The 21991-nt window shown below is 41.0% G+C and overlaps 1 protein-coding gene across 2 annotated transcripts in view; it reads left to right on the forward strand.

The window, feature by feature from the left end:
* The window catches only part of LOC132819912 (cytokine-dependent hematopoietic cell linker), a 159078-nt gene that overhangs the window by 18650 nt on the left and 118437 nt on the right, over positions 1-21991 (forward strand). Inside the window, exon 1 of one of the 2 annotated variants that reach the window (XM_060831890.1) lies at positions 17916-17987. The exons of the other annotated variant lie outside the window; for it this stretch is intronic. The gene's annotated coding sequence lies outside the window, so the exon portion shown is untranslated. Of the gene's footprint in view, positions 1-17915; positions 17988-21991 lie in introns of those variants that run through there. 2 annotated transcript variants of the gene reach the window in all.

Here is a 21991-nt window from a genome sequence, read left to right on the forward strand (position 1 = left end):
TCTGGTAGTACTCCTGATATCACCACTTTTGTGGTACTGGTTTTTAACTTACTTCCTAACTCTCTATATTCTGATCTTAGGACTTCATCCCACAATCACTGGCTATTCACACTCTCCCACCAGAATGTCCTGAAGCCACTTTGAGACATCCTTGACCCAGCACCTGGGAGGCAACATACTATCTTAGAGTCTCGCTTGTGGCCTCAGAAATGCTTATCTATTCCCCTGAATAATTGAACCCCCTGCACCAATTGCATTCCCACACTTCTTACACCTCCCTGTGCAGTCGAGCCACTGTGGTGCAACAGATGTGGGAAACATGAAATTTGCCATGCTTCCTGAGACTGCATCTTCCAAACTCAAACCACTATGATCTAGAAGGACAAGGGCAGCAGATTAATGGGAACAACTCCAACGACAAACTCACATCCAAGCCTTTCACCATCCTGACTTGGAAATATATTACTGTTCCTTCAGTGGGTCTGTATCAAACTCCTTAAACTTCCGTCCTAACAGCACTGTAGGTTTATCTGGCCAAGCCAGCAATATCCACATCCCATAAATGAATTTTTAAGAAATTGTCCCCTCAGGAATCATTATCAACTATCAGAAAAAATATCTTAACAAGCTTTCCCTTTTATTCAAAATTGAGAAAATGGTTGTGCTTTTCTGTAGTTAAATACCTATAATAAAATTATACAAATCCACAACATTGTGCCTTGTAATAAAAGAATGAAACCTAGTTTGTATGTTTTGAACAGTTAAATACCTTTATAATATTTTACTAGTTAGAACTACTAATTGAAGTTATCATTCTTAATATAGTAGAAGTAATCATCTACTTTTTATTAAAAGTTGCATTTTATCCTTAATGCACCATTATTTTCAGATTCTATTCATTCATTATACTTTCTGGGGAGTAAAAGTGGTCCACATAAGCAATGCACAATATAATCAGAGTAAATTGGCAGCTGAATTTTCACCTCTCCAGCTTTCTATTCCCATTAACTCAGAAAATATTGCCGAGCTTTTTCATTTCAAGCACAGTAAAAGTAAGACCAGGAAATAAGTCTCTAAAGAGGTTTTGAGTCTTCATTCTGTGAACTTCAGCAGAAAACTATCATGCGTAGTGAAAAATCTGCTGCCATTTCATGACAAACATGCTTGATTCTACTGGTTTAATCCAATTTCATCCCTGTGATTTTACTATAGGATTAAACATAGACAGAAAGAAAACAAGTCACACCATATTATGAAATATTGTATTTTTTTTCCCATTACATCCTAATTTTAGACAGATCTAGAAATTTAAGGAAAATAAATCAATCAATCTCAAAATAATTCACTTCACTCATAAATACACATAGTTCTTCAGTTCTGAATTCTTTATATAGTAATTAAACATATAAGATGACAGATATAAGTTTAAAAATGACTAATAGACATTACAATCAATTAAACTTTGAAAATGTTTCATAACTACCAATTATAAAAGAGAGATATTGTCATTTCCATTATAAGATTACTTCACCTCTGTGCTTCTCAATTATTCATTGTGCCGTGTCAATCAATGTGCTGATTTACATCAATGATAAGTCCACAGCAGAGCTGTTTCAAATGCTCCTTGTCGAAGGTTGGGCTTCCTTTTCTGAGTGTTACAAGCAAGATCCCAGGAGACTGAGCCTTACTTCCTTCAAAGTTGACTTTGGTCTGATCAAGATCAGGAAAACATTGGCGCCATCTGAAATTTTAACACAACTACAGGATCTGGTGGATTTTCGAGCCACTTCATTTCTTCGTTTTCCTTTCAGTTCTCATTAATTTAAAGACATTTAGATATGTATGTCATTAGAATAGTTTCTGTTCATTTCAGAATCCAATATGTATGAGGATTGTAATAAAAATTATGAACAACACTAGCCCTCCTTAGCGAATGCTATGTTCTAATTTTAGTTAAACAGCCTATGTATTTTACTGCTACAGTTATATTATTGCTACTTTTTGAGCGAGCATATCATTTATCTGATATGAACAGAAGGATTTAATTGTACTGTCACCTGTTCCATCAAAACAGATATTCACATTTTCGCTTAAGTTAGTCCAGAAAATTCAATGAACTGCAACAGGGTTGTGGAATTTCAAGACTGTGGCATATTCTTAAATTGAGATGAGAGATTTGAAAACACATGAGGGGGCAAATGTTATACACAGGTGGTTTGTGTGAGGAATGAACTTCCTGAGGAAGTGGTGGATGCAGACAGAGTCACGATATTTAAAAGACACTTCGATAAGTACATGAACTGGAAAGGTTTGGAGGGATGTGGGCCAGGAGCAGACAGTTGGGATTAGTTTAGTTTGGGATTATGTTTGGTTTGGACTGGTTGGACTGAAGAGTCTGATTCCATGCTGTATGACTCTATGATTCTACAACTGGTAACACTTCAATTGTTTATGGGACAGATAGCAGATTCTAACTTTACCTCAATGGATCATTTTTAAACTTGACGTTATCTCACAACAGACGCAAAATAGCGAACTGACATTGTTTGGTTCATTGTTGCATTGTTAGCTTTATGTTGCTGCAGTGACACATAATATGCAGTGTAGTTTCACCGTTACTCTGAACTTACAGCTATCTAAATTTGTTATTAAGCTCATGGTCACACTGTCCTTCATTTAAGAGGCAAGGACAACCTGAAATGTAAAGTTCTTTCTAGTGGTGCGCAGGAGACGCATGTTATGGAGTTATGTCGGTCTCACTTCTAATTTTTCTCAACTCCATCCCCCCATTAGAATGTTTCAGTGCTAGTAGACACTTCTGTTCCTAGCTATACACAGCACACACACAATTCAGATGGCCTGATAGTTACACCTTTTACAAAAAATCTAGAACATGGATAGTTTTGTCAATTGTTTCAATAAAAATTACTTACACGAGAAAATTCCAGAAAATTATTGAACACTATTCAGAATTGCAGTGGGGAATCTGTAGGTATCATATTATTCTTTTCAACTAGTTTGCAGCTAACAAAGGAATTCAGCATTTGTTGAATAAAATGTAGTTAAATCTCCATACTACATGATTATTAGGACCAGCAAGGCATTCTTTACCTGCACTTTATTTTACTGAGGTTTGATTTCCTCTGCTGGGTATAATGCAGTGTCTCCCAAGAGCACAAGAGCAGTTGGTAATAGTGAGAGGTTTGTAATAACACAGTTTGTTATAATTAGGTTGCACTGTAAAGTCTCACAGCATTTGTAAGGCTGAGCATGTACCTAGGGACTGGTGAGGTTCCTATCAAATTTAGTCAGGCTGTCAGTAACAGTGAGTGATTAGATTAGATTAGACCATCCTGTGTCACTGAACACTGCCTGATATCCTCTTCTACAGTTTCATAAGTGACCTGACAACCGCTTTAATAGCACTAAGTGGTTTCATAGCAAAACAAAATTATTTTATGTAATTCTGTAACACAATAAAACAATGGGCGAAACTGAACAAGTAAAAAACTTCAGAAAATTTTAAAATAATTACACAGCAATATTCAGTGCAATACATTTTCAGAAATTGCTATATAAGTTTTCATGCTGTTCTAATGTCTCAAGTATTCTATCTCTCACTAAAATTTCTCCAGTAAGTTGTTTCCCTCTTCTCTGCAGAAGGCTGAAACCATAGTGGTAACCTTCAACCATTTGTATGATGCTGAATTGTCCAAATATTCTCAAAAAATGTCCAAATCTTCTTGGCAACAGCATAAAGTTAAGTGTTGCTTGTCTGTTAAATTAGCGATGGACACTGTTTTGTGATACTTCGTCCAGATGATTATCATTCACATGAGGATCTTGATAATGAGTGTGAGAGATTACTTAAATGTAGTGATACTCCGAGGGACATCTGATCCTTTCCTCAACTGTTGTCTGCCTACATTTTAGAGTTTAAGCAGGGATCAGCAGATAACAATCTGTGATGTGACATTGACGGGCTGTTTCTTATTGCTCCTGCTACTGGCCCAAATGAGATGAACACTCACAGGGAGTTGAATCTGGGTCACTCCTCATGTGTAAACCTTAGTTCTTCATTGAGTAAACTTAGCTGACAGAAAAGTCAGTCATGTTTTAATCTCAGCATTTACTTCAAAAGATATTGAAGCGTTAATATTTAAAATGATTAGATTCAGATTGCTCCCTGGTGTGTCAAAGGAGAGTTGTGTATTTGTCATTACATAAAAAATAACACTGAACTCTACTCAGCAATATTCTGTTTAGCTAAGATTACAACGTGGCCATATTGAGGGCATATTATAATAAAGGTAATGCAGGCAGCAGAAAATGTTGGGTTTCCTGTTCTTGTCCATGATCACAGCACGCAACCGACTGCTAAATGCACCTCTCAGCAGCATGCTCAGCTGCATCTAGAGTTTGCACAAGTTAAAGCTTCTTAAAAAGAAATTCCTGAAATAGGAATTGGAACTGTCCCTGTTTTACAAATGGCAGAAAGAACAAGAATGTAACAATACATCAGAGCAACTTCTCAGATTCTTCAACTAAGCACTCAATGCATCAGTCCAAGAGATGAAAGGAAAGAGAGATGTTAATTTTCTGCAGAAGACAAGGGGCTTCCAGGTATTCACAGTGAAGGGAATGGAAGCAAGTTGCCATGGTTTCCAAAGCAAGAAGTCAGGCTACCTGGCTGCAGTGTCACAAGATGTTCAATCACTTCATGTGTGTGGTCAGTATCTTTAAATGAAAATTTCAGCTGCCAGATAACCAATATCACAAACCCCCATCATTCGCCCATCAGGAATCTCTTGCAAAGAAGTCTAACAGTCAGGTGCTTCAACACACCTTCACACCTTTATTGTTACTACAAACCTCACACCACCAGCTATTCAGTAATACCAGACACATTGTTGAAGCTCATTGCAACATACTCAGAGACACTTATCTATCTCTCTGAGGATGAGAGGACCCATAGCAGGAGGGAGCTGTAATGAACCAATTTGGCTCAGCACCGTTCCATATCCTCAGCCTGTTGGAGGAGACATTGCTCCAAATTAATGGCATGGTAGTGACTAAGGTCATTGCAATTAGCATTGCTGAAACCATCTGGGCTGACGGTTTGTTTGTGTCTTATGCATTATTTCAAATTTCCCTTGGTCTTTATCTTTCAATCTTGAATGAAGTACAAGCTGTGAGGGTGTATCAGTGGACTCCTTGAGCAGAATTATATAAGCTACCAGGTTCTTAGCCCCATTCCCCACCCCCCAGATAAAATGTGGGGAAGATGGTCAACAAGAGGAAAACAGCCCTTGTTCTACCTCAGAGAGCTCCCGGTTAATCAGAGGATGGCGATGTACCAGGAGAGAGGCATCTTGCAATGGGTTGGAATTTTAGTAAGAGCATGAGGATCTTATCAGGAAGCAGACAACTGGTAGAGCAGGAGGGTGGGAGTTCTGAGATTGTGAAAGGCCAACATGGGCAATGCCATCAATGCATTAAAATATTTTAAGACACTCTCCAATGAGTACTGGACACCACAAAAAAGAGGAACTCTCCCATCCATCATTAACTCCCATATTTCTGCTTTTTGTCATGTTAAGAAGCGTTGCCTGGCTAGCGCAGCCTGGAAATGAAGGGCAGGCATATGGCCGACTTCTGATGAGAAAGAGCAGTTACTTGATCTCCCACATGCAGTCGCCAGGTCAGAGGCTGGCGCTGTACAGACCTCACAGGGTGGTGTCGAGTTGGGATCAGTAGGTGGTGGCTTGTTAGACACAAACCGGCTGCAGTGAGGCTGAGGGTGGTGTGGTGCGAGATATTTGATGCTGGCACCCCAGACAGAGGTGACAGATTAAGACTACTGCAGGGCTCAGTTGCACATTCAATAAGATGATGTGCAAGCGAATGCTGGTGAGTTTGCACACTTTGACATTTGGCGTTGTTTGGCAGTTCTGCCAGTGATCCAATTTTCATTTTTAAGGAATATTGAGCAATCGGATTCCAATATGACAGAGAGCCTTCTGTCAAGCTTGGAGTCCACATACTCCCAGATGGGAGGCGGTGGCCAACTCCATACTCAGGCATGGTTCAGTTTCCAATGGCTGATATCTCAGCATTCCCGCCCCACCCCACCCCCACCCCCACCTCCATAGCTGCAGAGGCAGCTGCCACCACATTTTTGAGTGCACAATGGAAGTTCAGACTGAGGCCATGAGCTCTCTGCTTATTGCCATGCAAACCTAGTTTGGTGCAAATCGGCTCAGACTATTGTGATGGTGGTTACAGATATCAGTGTCGAAAATGTGGTGCTGGAAAATCACAGCAAGTCAGGCAGCATCTGAGGAGCAAGAGAATCGACATTTCGGGCAAAAGCCTTTCATCAGGATCAGCTTTTGCCCGAAACGTCAACTCTCCTACTCCTCGGATGCTGCCTAACATGCTGTGCTTTTTCAGCACCGCACTCTTGACTCTAATCTCCAGCTTCTGCAGTGTTCATTTTCACCTACAGATACCAGTGCTCAAAGGACTTGCAGCTTCACACAGCAGACCAGCAATCTGTTCTTCAGTAGATCACTGGGATTGCTGATCAATGGGAGTGACAGTATCTCTGTCTTATGTGTCTGTCTATAAATGCAATCAGCACAAAGAGATTCAGGGTCAATTCACAAATATAGTGCCCTGATTAAAAGATATATGAAGCTAAGGAATACATGGATTATCTTATTGATATTCTCATTAGACATAACCTGACCACTATTGTTATTAGTTGATTTGGAATTAAAGAACTGTTCAGAACATAGAACAGTACAGCACAGAACAGGCCCTTCAGCCCACGATGTTGTGCCGACCATTCATCCTCATGTAAGGTAAACCTAATGTACGAACCCTCAAATTTCTGTGACCATATGCATGTCCAGCAGTCTCTTAAATGTCCCCAATGACCTCGCTTCCACAACTGCTGCTGGCAACGCATTCCATACTCTCACGACTCTCTGCGTAAAGAACCCACCTCTGACATCCCTTCTATACTTTCTGCCAAACAGCTTAAAACTATGACCCCTCGTGTTAACAATTTCTGCCCTGGGAAAAAGTCTCTGGCTATCAACTCTATCCATGCCTCTCATTATCTTCTACACCTCAATTAGGTCCTCTCTCTTCCTTCCTTTCTCCAATGAAAAAAGTCCAAGCTCAGTCCGAGCTTCGTGAGATAAGCCCTCCATTCCAAGCAGCATCCTGGTAAACATCCTCTGAACCCTCTCCAAAGCACCCACATCTTTCCTATAAAAGGGCAATCAGAACTGGACATAGTATTCCATGTGTGGTCTAACCAAAGTTTTATAGAGCTGCAACAAGATCTCACAGCTCTTAAACTCAATCCCCCTGTTAGATTAGACTTACAGTGTGGAAACAGGCCCTTCGGCCCAACAAGTCCACACCGACCCGCCGAAGCGCAACCCACCCATACCCCTACATTTCCCCATTACCTAACACTACGGGCAATTTAGCATGGCCAATTCACCTGACCCGCACATCTTTGGACTGTGGGAGGAAACCGGAGCACCCGGAGGAAACCCATGCAGACATGGGGAGAACGTGCAAACTCCACACAGTCAGTCACCTGAGTCGGGAATTGAACCACTGTGCCACCGTGCCGCCCCATGAAAGCCAAACCAGCATATGCTCTCTTAACAATCCTATCCACCTGGGTGGCAATTTTAAGGGATCTATGTACCTGCACACCAAGATCCCACTGTTCCTCCACACTGCCAAGAATCCTGTCTTTAATCCTGTACTCAAATTTCAAGTTTAACCTTCAAAAATGCATCACTTTACATTTATCCAGGTTGAACTCCATGTGCCACCTCTCAGCCCATCTCTGCATCCTGTCAATATCACGCTGCAGCCTACAACAGTCCTCTATACTGACAACGATACCTCCAACCTTTGTGTCATCTGAAAACTTGCTAACCCATCCTTCAATCTCCTTATCCAAGTCATTAATAAAAATTACAAAGAGTAGAGGCCCAAGAACAGAACCTGTGGAACACCACTCACCATTGACTTCCAGGCAGAATATTTTCCTTCCACTACCACTCGCTGTCTTCTGTTGACCAGCCAATTCTGTATCCAGACAGCTAAATTTCCCTGTATCCCATTCCTCCTGACCTTCTGAATGAGCCTACCATGGGGAACCTTATCAAATGCCTTGTTGAAGTTCATATACACCACATCCACCACTTGACCCTCATCAACTTATCTAGTAACATCCTCAAAGAACTCAATAAGATTTGTGAGGCATGACCTGCCCCGCACAAAGCTTAAGTTTACAAGTTGTTAAGATAGTAGCAAACATTTTCATCATTATTCAATCCTGGGAGCAGTTTACTATAACATCTATAGGTTTTTTTTTGTTTTTGTTACAAATAACCAGCCATCGCAATTCCGTTTTCAATATGGTTAAGAAGTAGCACTTCCAGTTCAAAGGTTCTAGACTCAACACTTACTCTGGAAAGTGATTACATAAGCTGTGGTGAATAGTAATTCTGTCAATAGTGTAAGTGAGTGATACTGGGAGAGATCTGCAATAAATGGCTAAACCATTAACTACCATTTTACAGTATCGCCAAGAGTTATAATTACCCCATGGAGTTCCATCTTGTTGAAGGTCCAATGAATCAGACGAAGGTAAATCCAATGTGTTCGCTCCCTATTCCACTGGATTGATTACAGTTAAAGTTACCGTGTCATAATTCAAATCAAAATCTTTTTGTTTTTGGAGCATGCATCTTCCTGTCAATTAAGGGAACTAAAGAAACAATTTAATTGACTATCTGTGGTTATTCATAGAATCTTGATGTTCTTAAAATGATTGCTGTGTTTACCTCACGAACAGCAATCTGTGAGTTTAATTACTAATGTCTGGATGGGTTGCATTTGACAGTCCCAGCAAAATGGTCATGAAGATCACAATGTGTTATTATTCTGTGTCTGTCAGTGTATGTCATCCATGCACCACCATGCTGTCTGCTCATAACGATTTTGTGTTTAGCCAGTGCTAGCAGGGCTGCTCAATGCCTATATACATTAGCAGGAGGCCCTGCTAGGACTACCTGTCCTAGTTAGTACTGCTTAAAATTAGACTGTATCTCTTAAAGGGAAGTGCATTGCCACTGCATGAAATACTGAGGCCATTGGGAATGGTTCTACACAAGAATTAAAACTTGCTGTGCTACAAATATAAAAGTTAGTGGCCATGGGAAAGAGTGAGCATCAAGTTTTCAGATGCTATACTGGAAGTCTTGATGGATCAGGTAGAAAAGAGAGGAGATATCCAATATCTGCAGGACTGGACACACAATGAAAAGCTGGTAGAAGCAGACAATTGCAGTGGTCAACATCAGCAGCTTGGATCCAATGATCTGGATGCAGTCTGGCAATAATTTCAATCTTATAAGAATGGCCAAGGTCATTGATACAACTTTGAATATCATATCTTACCAATTGCTCTTATATGGTTCAATGCACTGTATTCCAGCAGCACAGGCCGAGGGGTTAGCTGATAGAAGTAGATAAAATTATGAGAGGTGTGGATGAGTTGAATAGCGGGGGTCCTTTTCCCAGAGTGGAAATGTCAAATACTCAGGGGCATAGGTTTAAGATGAGAGGGGAAAAGTTAAAGGAAGATACGTGAAGGAAGTTTCTTACACAGAGGATGGTAAATGCCTGGAGTGCACTGCCAGGAAAGGTAGTAGAAACAGGGTCTGTTTCTGCGCTATGTTCCATGTTTAATGTATGGGCATATATTAAACTATTCTGCCATAACAGCCTCATCACACATGTAAATTGTATGATATTCAATGACACATCCACTTCTCTTTTCAGGACAGGTGCTCAGCAAAGACAGCAGAAACTAAATGAAGGGGGATAGGGCCACTATTTGCTCTAATAATGATGAAGGGGATAAAGTTGGTCATTATGAGAAGGCAATTGGGTTATTGCTGAATTACTTACTGTTGATAGTATTCTCATTCCAGATCATCCTTCTCACATCCCAATTCCCCCTCACCCTATGATGTCTTTGATTTACAAACAGATGTGGTAAACACAAACCTCTTATTCCCCACTTGGCTCATTTCTGCCGCAGAGTGCTCAGATGATGACAGGTTACAGATCAGGGTACATGGGTGTGCACAGCAAAAACAAAATGCACATTGTTTTTGGAACAAGCCAACCAGAAAGCCTATGTTCATTGTCAAGTTCAATGGAGAACAGCTTCCAAAAGGCCCACCTCCTGTTACGGAGAATTCTATTTCTCTTCTTTCTACTTCCAACAGCTTATCCCATTGTATGTGACCTCTGACTCTCACAGTCATGCCCAATTCCAAGAAGAAGGCTGACTCCCATCGTTCATGTTTGCAAGGAATTAGTCTCTGCAGAAACCTTGAAGTCAGCAAATGTCTGTACACTGTTAAAATTTGAAACATGAATTGAAAGTAACAAAAATCTAGTAAAGACTAAAAAGGTATAGTCCACAACCAATGAGTGAACTTTACCAGAGGTACTGATCTGTATGGTTTGATAAATAGAAGACCTGCCCCTACAGCTTTCCCAACACAAGCTACCATTCGAAGTGATTGAACATCATCGTGACCTAGCTCCATTCACACATGCTCTGTAGCTGTTCTGGAAGTAAAGTTATAAATAATCCAAATCCTGAACATTGCCTTTTAGGATTCCCCATGTAACATTAACATTTAACTCTTTATTCTCACTTCTCCTTCTCCCCCAATTCTCACCAGTCTTTTACACAAGGCATTAATTTCCTACAGCATGCTCAGCTCTTTTGGAGGATGGTTAGGATGATGGTCTTTTGTTATTGTCTGTAAGGGTGGCAGTGTTGGTGGAGGAGGGGGGACACTCTTCTATAGACAAGGGCACTTCTGGAATCCATCGCAAAATAGAAGTACATTACTGTCTCCAAGAGGATAGATTTTTGGGCCAGAACAATTTGCCACTCACAGGATATCTGCTGCAAAATTAGCATTCCCTGAATCCATGCCATCTTTAAAAGGCCGTTGCACTCCTGGACAAACATTGGCAAATCACATTGCCCTCACCAGCAATAGCAAGATACAGCAACCACAAAGCCACACTACTTACAACACGTAACTACCATGCCATCCCATGCTGTTCCGCATGGCTCCCCATAAACCTTAAGTATCCCTCATCAACATCCATGTTCCCACCTCCTTCTTTGCTTCACTTCCCCCACCACTATCCAGCCTTGACTTTCTCACCTCTTTTGGCCAAGGTCACCCCACTGCCCCGACAGTCTCCCATTGCATCTGTGTTAATGACTGATAGACCTTTTGGAGTCTATTGATGCCAGAACACAAATAACTTCAACGAGCAGCCCCTAGATATAACTAACTCGACCCCAACCACTGTCTTCGCAGTTTCTCAACTGAAGATGTGGGATTTATCATACGGCTGGTGTTTGCTCTATAGGACTGACCATTGCCCATTCCCATACTGTTGTTGGACATATTCCCTAACTTTGAATAGCCCAAGTGGATAACAAGATAGCCAAGCTCCTGGACTATGTGCACCCTGACAGACGGTCCTTGTCTAGACTAAGCATTAGCCCTCACACCTACCAAATGGCCATTTGGTTGAATGAATGTGTAGTGTGTTTTCTATGCAGCGAGTTGGCACATGTAAGTGCCAAACATGATGTGTCATATAGCAAGAAATCCCCCACCCATGGGCAGATCTGTACTGACTAGCAGCCTGAATATGGTTTGTAATAAAGAGCACATTAATCCAGCACACTGACAACCTTTTATACTGCCTGAATTACCAACATTTTAACAGGGATGGCATGGCAAGGCATGGATGCTGCAAGCATGCAGGTGGGTGCCAAATGAATGAGCGCCAAGAGAAAAAGTGAGGAGCCCTGAGATTGGGGGGGGGGGGGGGGGGGGGGGGGGAGGTGGGAGTTTGGTTTAATTCATGAGCTGAATGCCTCCATACAGGCTCTAAGTATCCTTGCAGGAGCTTTCCAATTGCAGTATTGCATGCCAGTGCAGCTCTGTTTATCCAGAGCAGGCTGCCAGTGGGTGCCATGTTGGTCATGAGGACTTGGCTAATGTTAGATGACAATGTTCATGAACAAGGAATATGTGAAGCTGGTGACCATGAGTTGTTTTTTTATATGTCTAGGAAGGCTTTACTAGAATTTTCACCTGATTATTGAAACTAATCGTTCCAAAGCCCATATCATCCATGGCTCAAGAAGAATCCTCCAAAAGTCTTTTTAAAAAACTGCCAACCTCCTTCTCCAGAACAGTTGCCTACAACATTAAATAAAAGGCGTCTGTTCTCTTTTTCAAGGTTTTTTCTCTCCTTGGTAAGGTTCTGATTCACTGACCATAGCAATAAATATTGATAACGTTGTCCAGTGTTCTCCAAGTTTAATTTTCTTTATACCAATTATATAAGAACATAGGCTGATCCTGTGAAGGATTTTTGGAACTTTAATGTAGCTTTTTGTTTCCAGGAATTGGTTGTGCTGTAAGGTGACCAGTTGCTGGGCTTCCAGTACAATACTATCCTGACTCTTCGTTATTTTGATATGTTGAGCTTTTTTTCCTGCATTAGGTTGAGCTATTTCAAGAATGTCTACAGAATGGACAAGATGTGCTTGATCTATTTACAGCTGAGGACCTCTATTTCCCTTGTTCATTTTTTATATTGGGTCCTTGCACGTATTGAACATCTTCCTGATGGACATTTCCAGAATGAGGCGTTGTTCTCCAGAAATACTTAGTTCATGTCCATGCTCTCTGTGCACAATTGTAAAAGATCCACTGAGTAATGTTGGCTTTGCTGCTGCAGGTGGGACATTCACCATACAGCCTGAAACTCCGATGTTTATAAATTTGAGCTGGAGCTCAAGATCATTCTAACTCGACACACCAAACCATCTCTGCTCCTGCGGATACTTCATTAGATTATTCGAGGTTCCACCTGCTTCCCTTTGTGGTTGATCAAGTTGAAGGTTTTGCTCTTGCTTCATTGAAGTGGTCTAGCAATCTAATTCTGGAGTATCTTTCTTTATAGATAACTGCAGTTCTGATTGCTGCTGTTGTGTCTTAGACTTTACTTCATCTTCTTCAAGAGACAGATGACTATTCCTCAAAGGACACAGCCAGGTCTTGGAAAGCAATGGTATCAAAATGCAAGAGTACATGAAGGTCCAAGACTTACACATTGGCAATAGGTGCAGGAGTAGGACATTTGGCCCTTCGAGCCAGCACCACCATTCATTATGATCATCCACAATCAGAATCCTGTTCCTGCCTTATCCCCATAACCCTCGATTCCATTATCTTTAAGAGCTCTATCCATCTCTTTCTTGAAAGTATCCAGAGACTTGGCCTCCACTGTCTTCTGGGACAGAGCATTCCATATATCCACCATTCTCTGGGTGAAAAAGTTTCTCCGCAACTCTGTTCTAAATGGCCTACCCCTTATTTTTAAACTTTGTCCTCTGGTTCTAGACTCACCCAATAGCTGAAACATTCCTCCAGAGTGTCCAATCCTTTAATAATCTTATATGTCTCAATCAGATCCCCTCTCATCCTTCTAAACTCAAGCGTATACAAGCACAGTTGCTCCAAACTTACTACATATGATAGTACTGCCATTCTGGAAATTGACCTTGTGAACCTACGCTGCACTCCCTCAATACCCAGAATATCTTTCCTCAAATTTGGAGATCAAAACTGCACACAATTCTCCAGGTGCAGTCTCACCATGGTCCAAAACAGTTGCAGAAGGACCTCTTTGCTCCTTTACTCAATTCCTCTTGTTATGAAGGCCAGCATGCCATTACCTTTCTTCACTGCCTGCTGTACCTGCATGCTTGCTTTCATTGACTGATGTACAAGAACACCTAGATCTCATTGTACTTTCCCTTTACCAGCTTGACTCCATTTAGACAGTAATCTGCCTTCTTGTTCTTGCCACCAAAGTGGATAACCACATATTTATCCGCACTTCAGTCTCTATTAATGAACTGTCTGTGACTATGTCCTGAAACAACAAAGTCCTGAATGCACTCCAGTAGCTGGCCTCCTCTATATTTCTCCTGCTATCTGTGATTCCTTTTGTGAAGAAGTTGGAAGATCTCCCTTTCTTTTTGCAGGCCAAGGGCAGGAGTGTCAGTCATAAAACATGATTGTTGATGCTCTGAATTCATTTCAATATTGCTGGGCCTCTTGCTGAGATATATGTATCATCGATAGTCACAGCTGAGGTGCCGGAAGACTGGAGGTTGGCTAACATGGCGCCACTGTTTAAGAAGGGTGGTAAGGACAAGCCAGGGAATTATAGACCAGTGAGCCTGATGTCGGTGGTGGGCAAGTTGTTGGAGGGAATCCTGAGGGACAGGATGTACATGTATTTGGAAAGGCAAGGACGGATTAGAGATAGTCAACATGGCTTTGTGCGTGGGAAATCATGTCTCACAAACCTGACTGAGTTTTTTGAAGAAGTAACAAAGAGGATTGATGATGGCAGAGCGGTGGATGTGATCTAAATGGACTTCAGTAAAGTGTTCAACAAGGTTCTCCATGGGAGACTGATTAGCAAGGTTAGATCTCATGGAATACAGGGAGAACTAGCCATTTGGATACAGAACTGGCTCAAAGGTAGAAGACAGGGGGTGGTGGTGGAGGGTTGTTTTTTCAGACTGAAGGCCTGTGACCAGTGGAGTGCCACAAGGATCGGTGCTGGGTCCTCTACTTTTTGTCATTTACATAAATGATTTGGATGCGAGCATAAGAGGTACAGTTAGTAGGTATGCAGATGACACCAAAATTGGAGGTGTAGTGGACAGTGAAGAAGGCTACCTCAGATTACAATGGGATCTTGATCAGAAGGGCCAATGAGAAGTGGCAGATGGAGTTTAATTTAGATAACTGCGAGGTGCTGCATTTTGGGAAAGCAAATATTAGCAGGATTATACACTTAATGGTAAGGTCCTAGGGAGTTTTGCTGAACAAAGAGACCTTGGAGTGCAGGTTCATAGCTCCTTGAGAGTGGAGTCGCAGGTAGATAGGATAATGAAGAAGGCGTTTGATATGCTTTCCTTTATTGGTCAGAGCACTGAGTACAGGAGTTGGGAGGTCATATTGTGTCTGATGAGGACATTGGTTAGGCCACTTTTGGAATATTGTGTGCAATTCTGGTCTCCTCCCTATCGGAAAGATGTTGTGAAACTTGAAAGGGATCAGAAAAGATTTACAAGGGTGTTGCCAGGGTTGGAGGATTTGAGCTATGGGAAGAGGTTAAATAGGCTGGGGCTGTTTTCCCTGGAGTGTCAAAGGCTGAGGGCTGACCTTATAGAGGTTTATAATATCAATAGGGGCATGGATAGGATAAATAGACCCCCTGGGGTTGGGAGAGTCCTAAACTAGAGGGCATAGGTTTAGGGTGAGAGGGGAAAGATACAAAAGAGAACTAAGAGGCAACATTTTCATGCAGTTGGTAGTGTATGTATCAAAGGAGCTGCCAGAGGAAGTGGTGGAGTTTAGTACAATTGCAACATTTAAAAGGCATCTAGATGGGTATATGAGTAGGAAGGGTTTGGAGGGATATGGGCCAAGTGCTGGCATGTGGGACTAGATTGGGTTGGTATATCTGGTCGGCATGAACGAGTTGGACCGAAGGATCCGTTTCTGTACTGTACACCTCTTTGACTCTAATACCTCCAGTAGCTGCTAACTAAATAATACTTAAAGCTACACACACAGTGTATACTTAATAATTAAGCATAGTGGTGAGGAAAAACATGCAAAGTATCTTTAATCTGTCTTCTATTGTCATGCAATGTAGTAAGCATTTCCATTTTCACTGCAATTTTAACACCTTTGGGACCCCACAGTTGAACAAAGGACAGTCTAAAAAAGCTTTTCTTAAACATATTATAGCCTCTGAAAGAATCAATGCTTTCCCTTATATCCAATTTGAAATTAGTTCTATATCATTTACCATAATATCTGCACACCAAAGTTTATCTTGAGAGCCTACACTATCAGGGGAGCCAAAATTTTGCAAAACATCTTCCACATTCCCCAGGAAGAATTCATTTTGCCTCTCCGAGTTTCCTCCTGCTGTCAAGCCTGCAAACTGGCGTGATCTGGTTTTGTGTGTTGCTTCTTCAGGCAAAACCTGGTCTCTCTCTTTGCCATCTCTCTAAAGCTGGCTGGGTTAGATTCCTGCCAAAGAGGAATGTGGCATAGACCACAAGTTGCTTCATCACCCACATTATGGAAATTGGTCCATTTTTACTTTTTAATAACAAATATAAGGATTCAAGTTTATATTTTCCAGTGACAACAGCATATCTTGCTGCACCTGTGTGATTTGAGAATCTGCTTGAACTTCATGAGTAATAAATGAAGTCTCTAGAGGACATCATCGAAGTCAAAAGGGCAGTATCAGGACCAATGTAAGATCAGCTTGAGAGCACTATGAGTTAAGGTGTGTTCTTTACAGAGTTTTTAGAATTTAAATAATGAAAATTGCAGACCGCTAGCTGAGTGAAACATTAATGAAAAGTTGAAAAAGTTCAGTTAAAGATTTTGGATATTAATTCCTTTGCCAAACAAAATCCAATATACAAGAGCTCTCTTCACGTGCTGCCATACCTGCCTGAGAACAGGTAAGGAGATTTTCACTTGAGGCTGTTTACTGGATACAAGATGCAAAGTTTTACAAACTATCTTAAACAGAATGTGTTAACATAAGAAGGGTGTAATTATATTTAGTATTACTTTTACCTGAAAACTGTACAAAAAGTAATCACCAGAGTAAACAAATGGCTTATTTTGAATACAGATTAAAGGTTTAACCTTATTTTTCAATATTTGCATATTTCACAGAACTTTGAGGCATGGTTCACAAACAAAGTATTGGCTTCCCGCATGTACGCCTGTGTTTAATTGAATTGTTGATAAGCCAATGAAGGCCTGCATAACCATTTCTATGTTAGCCAGTTGCACTTGAATGCTGAGTGTTTTCCAGTTGTTTTTATGTTTAATTACACAAGTGCTTTCATTACATAATGTTTTCCTACGCTGTTTTAAAATAAAGATATTGCAGCTTACAATTGTGAAGTATAGTCACGACACCACAATTGCAATTTTGTCTGACTGACATTAAAACTATCCCGTACTCACTGGAACATTTAAGACAGACCTCATGTGACGTGGAATCTTCCACTGGATTTGGAAACAAGATGGGAGATAAGGCAGTGAAAATCTTTGAAGTCTAATCCTGACCCAACAAACATAAAGCTTCCATTTAATGGTTAAAGTGCAGTTCTAATGAAGAGTATAGCATTACATCATTGCTTAAGTTAAGAAGGAAGTGGGCTGCAAGTAGAAAAGTCAAGAGATACCAAAAAATGAACTATAGCATTTTTTTTAAAGTTTAAGAAATCAGATTTAGTATTATTGGTGATATATTTTAATTCAAATTTCCGGTGGAGTTTTGTAATAGTACTGCGATTAATTTTGCACAAAAGCTTAAACTTTTTAAAATGTCATCGAAGTTAACTGCTCCAAACATATTTTCCAAAAGACGAAATTAAAGTGAGATTGACTAATGTTTGTACATTTAAAAAAAAAACAAGGTTTGAATCCTTTATTTGGACTTTCCTTTATGAGGAATTGAGAAACTGTTCTGTAAAGTGGGTGTTTTTGTGACCTCAGTCACTTATGAGTCGAGGCTGATCAAAAGCAAGAGGCTATTCTGTCAGCAACAGGAAATGACCAAGGAATGATAAAACACAGGGGCGAGTTTCATTCTTTCCTGTATCTACATTAATAAGGTCTCTCCAGTAACAAAGTATTAAAAAGATGATTTTCTGTTTAATCAGTCAAAAATGAGAAAGGGATAACCTCAAGAGACTGTCACAGGTAAGTATTGATAATTAATATTCATGTTTTTTAATTGAATTATTAATGCTTTACTTTTTTCTGTACAACACACATTGGAATCTCTAATTGTTATCATTATGCATATAGATAAAGCAGTGTTAGGTGTTTTGGAATCAAATTGCTTTGGCAATGATGTTCAGCAGAATATATTTAAGGTTTAGTTTCTTGAGAGTGCAATTTAATCTTTCCCTCATTTATTGGCCTACATCTCCGTGTAATATATTTGCCTACTTCTCCAGCTAGTTGATCTAATGAAGAGGGTCTTGTTGTATAGTACTTTAGGGCTGCTTTGGACTTAAGAGCTATTGAACATGAATTTGAAGAGAAAAATTGAAATGTTTGCTAAGATTATCATCTAGTAAATTAGCCAGCAGCAATTTCTTTACAATGTGAACACCTCTTCTTGCAACACATCCAATGCTGGATGATATGATGATATGAGATTGTGTGTCTTTATTTTTACTTTTGGAAATTCTTCTGGTGTAAACTGTGCATGATTATCCTCTGGTAACCCTAACATGAAAAGCTTTGGCACTCGAGGTTTTGGGTGCAAATTCAACATGAATCCACTAGCTGTGGCACAACAAAAACAAGGAACTCTTCCCACTCTGCCTCAAAAACAAAACCACCATGTCATCATACCCACATTCTTGAGTGTTTGAACATGGAATAGTTGAATCATTTTCATTCTGAGGCACAATTCACAACCTTTCACCAACTTTTCACAATTTCCATCCATGTATTTACTTAACTGCTTTCAACTGTGGATAAGGCACAGGCCTAGCCTTATAAAATATTAGCTGTGCATTTCCCTTGTCTTAATTTCAGCCTTGAGATGTCAAATTTAGTAATTTGGTCCTCCTTGCTCAAAAACGAATTCTGCTCTCTTCATAGTTCGTCGTGACAAACATACTCCTATCGATTTCTATTATAAATACTTTACCCCAATCTAACTGTATCTGATGTCAATTCCTACGTTTGTACCCTCTTATCACGAACAATGGCTAGGAAAAAGAAATAGAATCATGTTCCAGAATAGCACAGACTCAATCCAACACTACAATCCTGTTATTAGAATAACCAGCCAGTTTCATACCAATTTTACTCAAGGGAATATGACTTGGTAACTTTATTACTTTCTTTTCTGAGATAGGAGAAGCTGCCACAGTTGTATCAAAGATAAAAGCAAATTGTGGGTTGACAAGTTTCACTTCTACTGTGAATGCTGGACTTACCTCCTCAATCCCATTACTCTCATTCTCCATGAGCTGTTCCTCTTGCTCGCTGACTGAGCAAAATTCTTAAACATCGTGTTCAATAACATCAACTTTTGTTACCATTTTTATCCTATGAGCATTTGAGGACCTGGTGCATGGCTGTAACCTGGAGTTCCTGTTTACTCCTGCATGTCATCTGCATAAGTCCGAATTTCCCACAGGGACAGCACTTTGACCAGAAGTGGGGGTTTGAGTGGTTGGTGACCACTGTGACAAGATTAGGATCTACATTTCTGAGTTCGAGTCTGTGAACTTGGCTGCTGTGGCCTGCATCCTGTTAGCATTTGGAGGACCTGCATTGCTGATGCAGGAAGAGAACTCACTTGTATTTTGGCACCACCTGTTGTTGTTATTTCTATGGCAGTGGCCTCCTTGCAAGCTTCCTTCCAGAACGCCTTATGCATTTACTCAAAAGCTTTGCCTGGATTTTATTATTTGTCAGGCCTCCTATGAATCTGCCTGTAAGATCAATTTCTACCGTTTGCTCCACAGACATTATAATGAGAGAGTTTCTTTAATTCAATCTGTAATCTGCAACAGTCTCATTTACCATTCTCATTTTTAAGGATTGGAATTTCGCAGTGCAATTTCATTCTTAGTTATAGAGTCATAGCGATGTACAGCACGGAAACAAACCCTTCGGTCCAACTTGTCCATGCCAACCAAATATCCCAACTAAGCTGGGCCAATGTGCCAGCAAATGGCCCATATCCCTCCAAACCCTTCCTATTCATATACCCATCAAATGCCTTTTAAATGCTGCAATTGTAACCCCCTCCATCATTTCCTCTAGCAGCTCATTCCGTACGCACACCACCCCCTGCATGAAAACGTTGACCCTTAGGTCTCTTTTAGATCTTTTGCATCTCACCCTAAACCTATGCCCTCTAATTGGATTTCCCCAACCCAGCAAAAAGACCTTGTCTATTTATCCTATCCAAGCCCCTCATGTTTTTATAAACCTCTATAAGGCTACCCCTTGGAGAAAACAGCTCCAGGGAAAACAACCCCAACCTTGGGAGTTTGCACATTCTCCCCGTGTCTGCGTGGGTTTCCTCCGGGTGCTCCGGTTTCCTCCCACAGTCCAAAGATGTGCAGGTCAGGTGAATTGGCCATGCTAAATTGTCCGTAGTGTTAGGTAATAGGGGTATGGGTGGGTTGCGCTTCGGCGGGTCGGTGTGGACTTGTTGGGCCGAAGGGCCTGTTTCCACACTGTAAGTAATCTATTTAACCTCCCCCTATAGCTCAAATCCTCCAACCCTGCCAACATTCTTGTAAATCTCTTCTGAACCCTTTCAAGTTTCACAACATCCTTCCAATAGTAAGGAGACCAGAATAGTAAAAGTGGCTGAACCAAACTCCTGTATAGTCGCAACATGACCTCCCAACTCCTTTACTCAATGTTCTGACCAATAAAGGCAAACATACCAAAGGCCTTCTTCACTAATCTATCTACCTGTGACTCTACTTTCAACGAGCTATGAATCTGCACTCCAACGTCCCTTTGTTCAGCAACACACCCTAGGACCTTACCATTAAGTGTAGAAGTCCTGCCCTGATCTGCCATTCCTCAGCCCATTGGCCCATTGTATCCATTGTGCATTGAGGTAACCTTCTTCGCTGTCTACTACACCTCCAATTTTGGTGTCATCTGCAAACTTACTAACTATACCTCCTAGGTTCACATACAAATCACTTATATAGGTTACAAAAAGTAGTGGACCCAGCCCTGATCCTTGTGGCACACCACTGGTCACAGACCTCCAGTTTGAAAAACAACTCTTCACCACCACCCTCTGTCTTCTACCTTTGAGCCAGTTCTGTATGGCTAGTTCTCCCTATATTTCATGAGATCTGACCTTGCTAAGCAGTGTCCTATGGGGGACCTTGTCGAAAGCCTTACTAAAGTCCATCGCTCACTTCCACCATTCTGCCCCTCATCAATCCTCTTTGTTACTTCTTCAAAAAACTCAATCAAGTTTGTGAGACATGATTTCCCACACACAACACCATGCTGACTATCCCTAATGAATCCTTGCCTTTCCAAATATATGTAAATCCTGTCCTTCAGGATTCCCTCCAACAACTTGCCCACCATCAATGTCAGGCTCACCGGTCGATAGTTCACTGTCTTTTCCTTACCACCTTTTTTTCCCACTTTTTCCTTATCACTTTTTTGGGTAGAGAATTCCAAACATTCTGGACTTTTAAGAGGGGAAATTTCTCCTCATCTCTATCTTATTTGGGAATTTCCTGATTTGGAAATTGTGTCCCCATTTCAAGATACACACATCAGGAGAACCAATGGGCGGCACAGTGGTTAGCACTGCTGCCTCATGGCGCCAGAGACCAGCGTTCAATTCCTGCCTCAGGCAACTGTCTATGTGGAGTTTGCACATTCTCCCAGTGTCTGCATGGGTTTCCTCTGGGTTCTCCAGTTTCCTGCCACAGTCCAAAGATGTGCAGGTCAGGTGAATTGGCCGTGCTAAATTGCCCGTGGTGTTAGGTGAAGGGGTAAATGTAGGGGAATGGGTCTGAGTGAGTGCTGTTTGGAGGGTCAGTGTGCACTTGTTGGGGGCAAAGGGTCTGTTTCCACACTGTAAGTAATCTAACTAATCCTGCTGGGTACAGCCTGTTCTGGTCTCATAATCCCAGAACTGGGCCTATACCTCAAGAATCTAAATTCCTTTCTCTTGGGCGGCACAG

Source organism: Hemiscyllium ocellatum, chromosome 1 (assembly GCF_020745735.1).
Source record: "Hemiscyllium ocellatum isolate sHemOce1 chromosome 1, sHemOce1.pat.X.cur, whole genome shotgun sequence".
NCBI lineage: Eukaryota > Metazoa > Chordata > Chondrichthyes > Orectolobiformes > Hemiscylliidae > Hemiscyllium > Hemiscyllium ocellatum.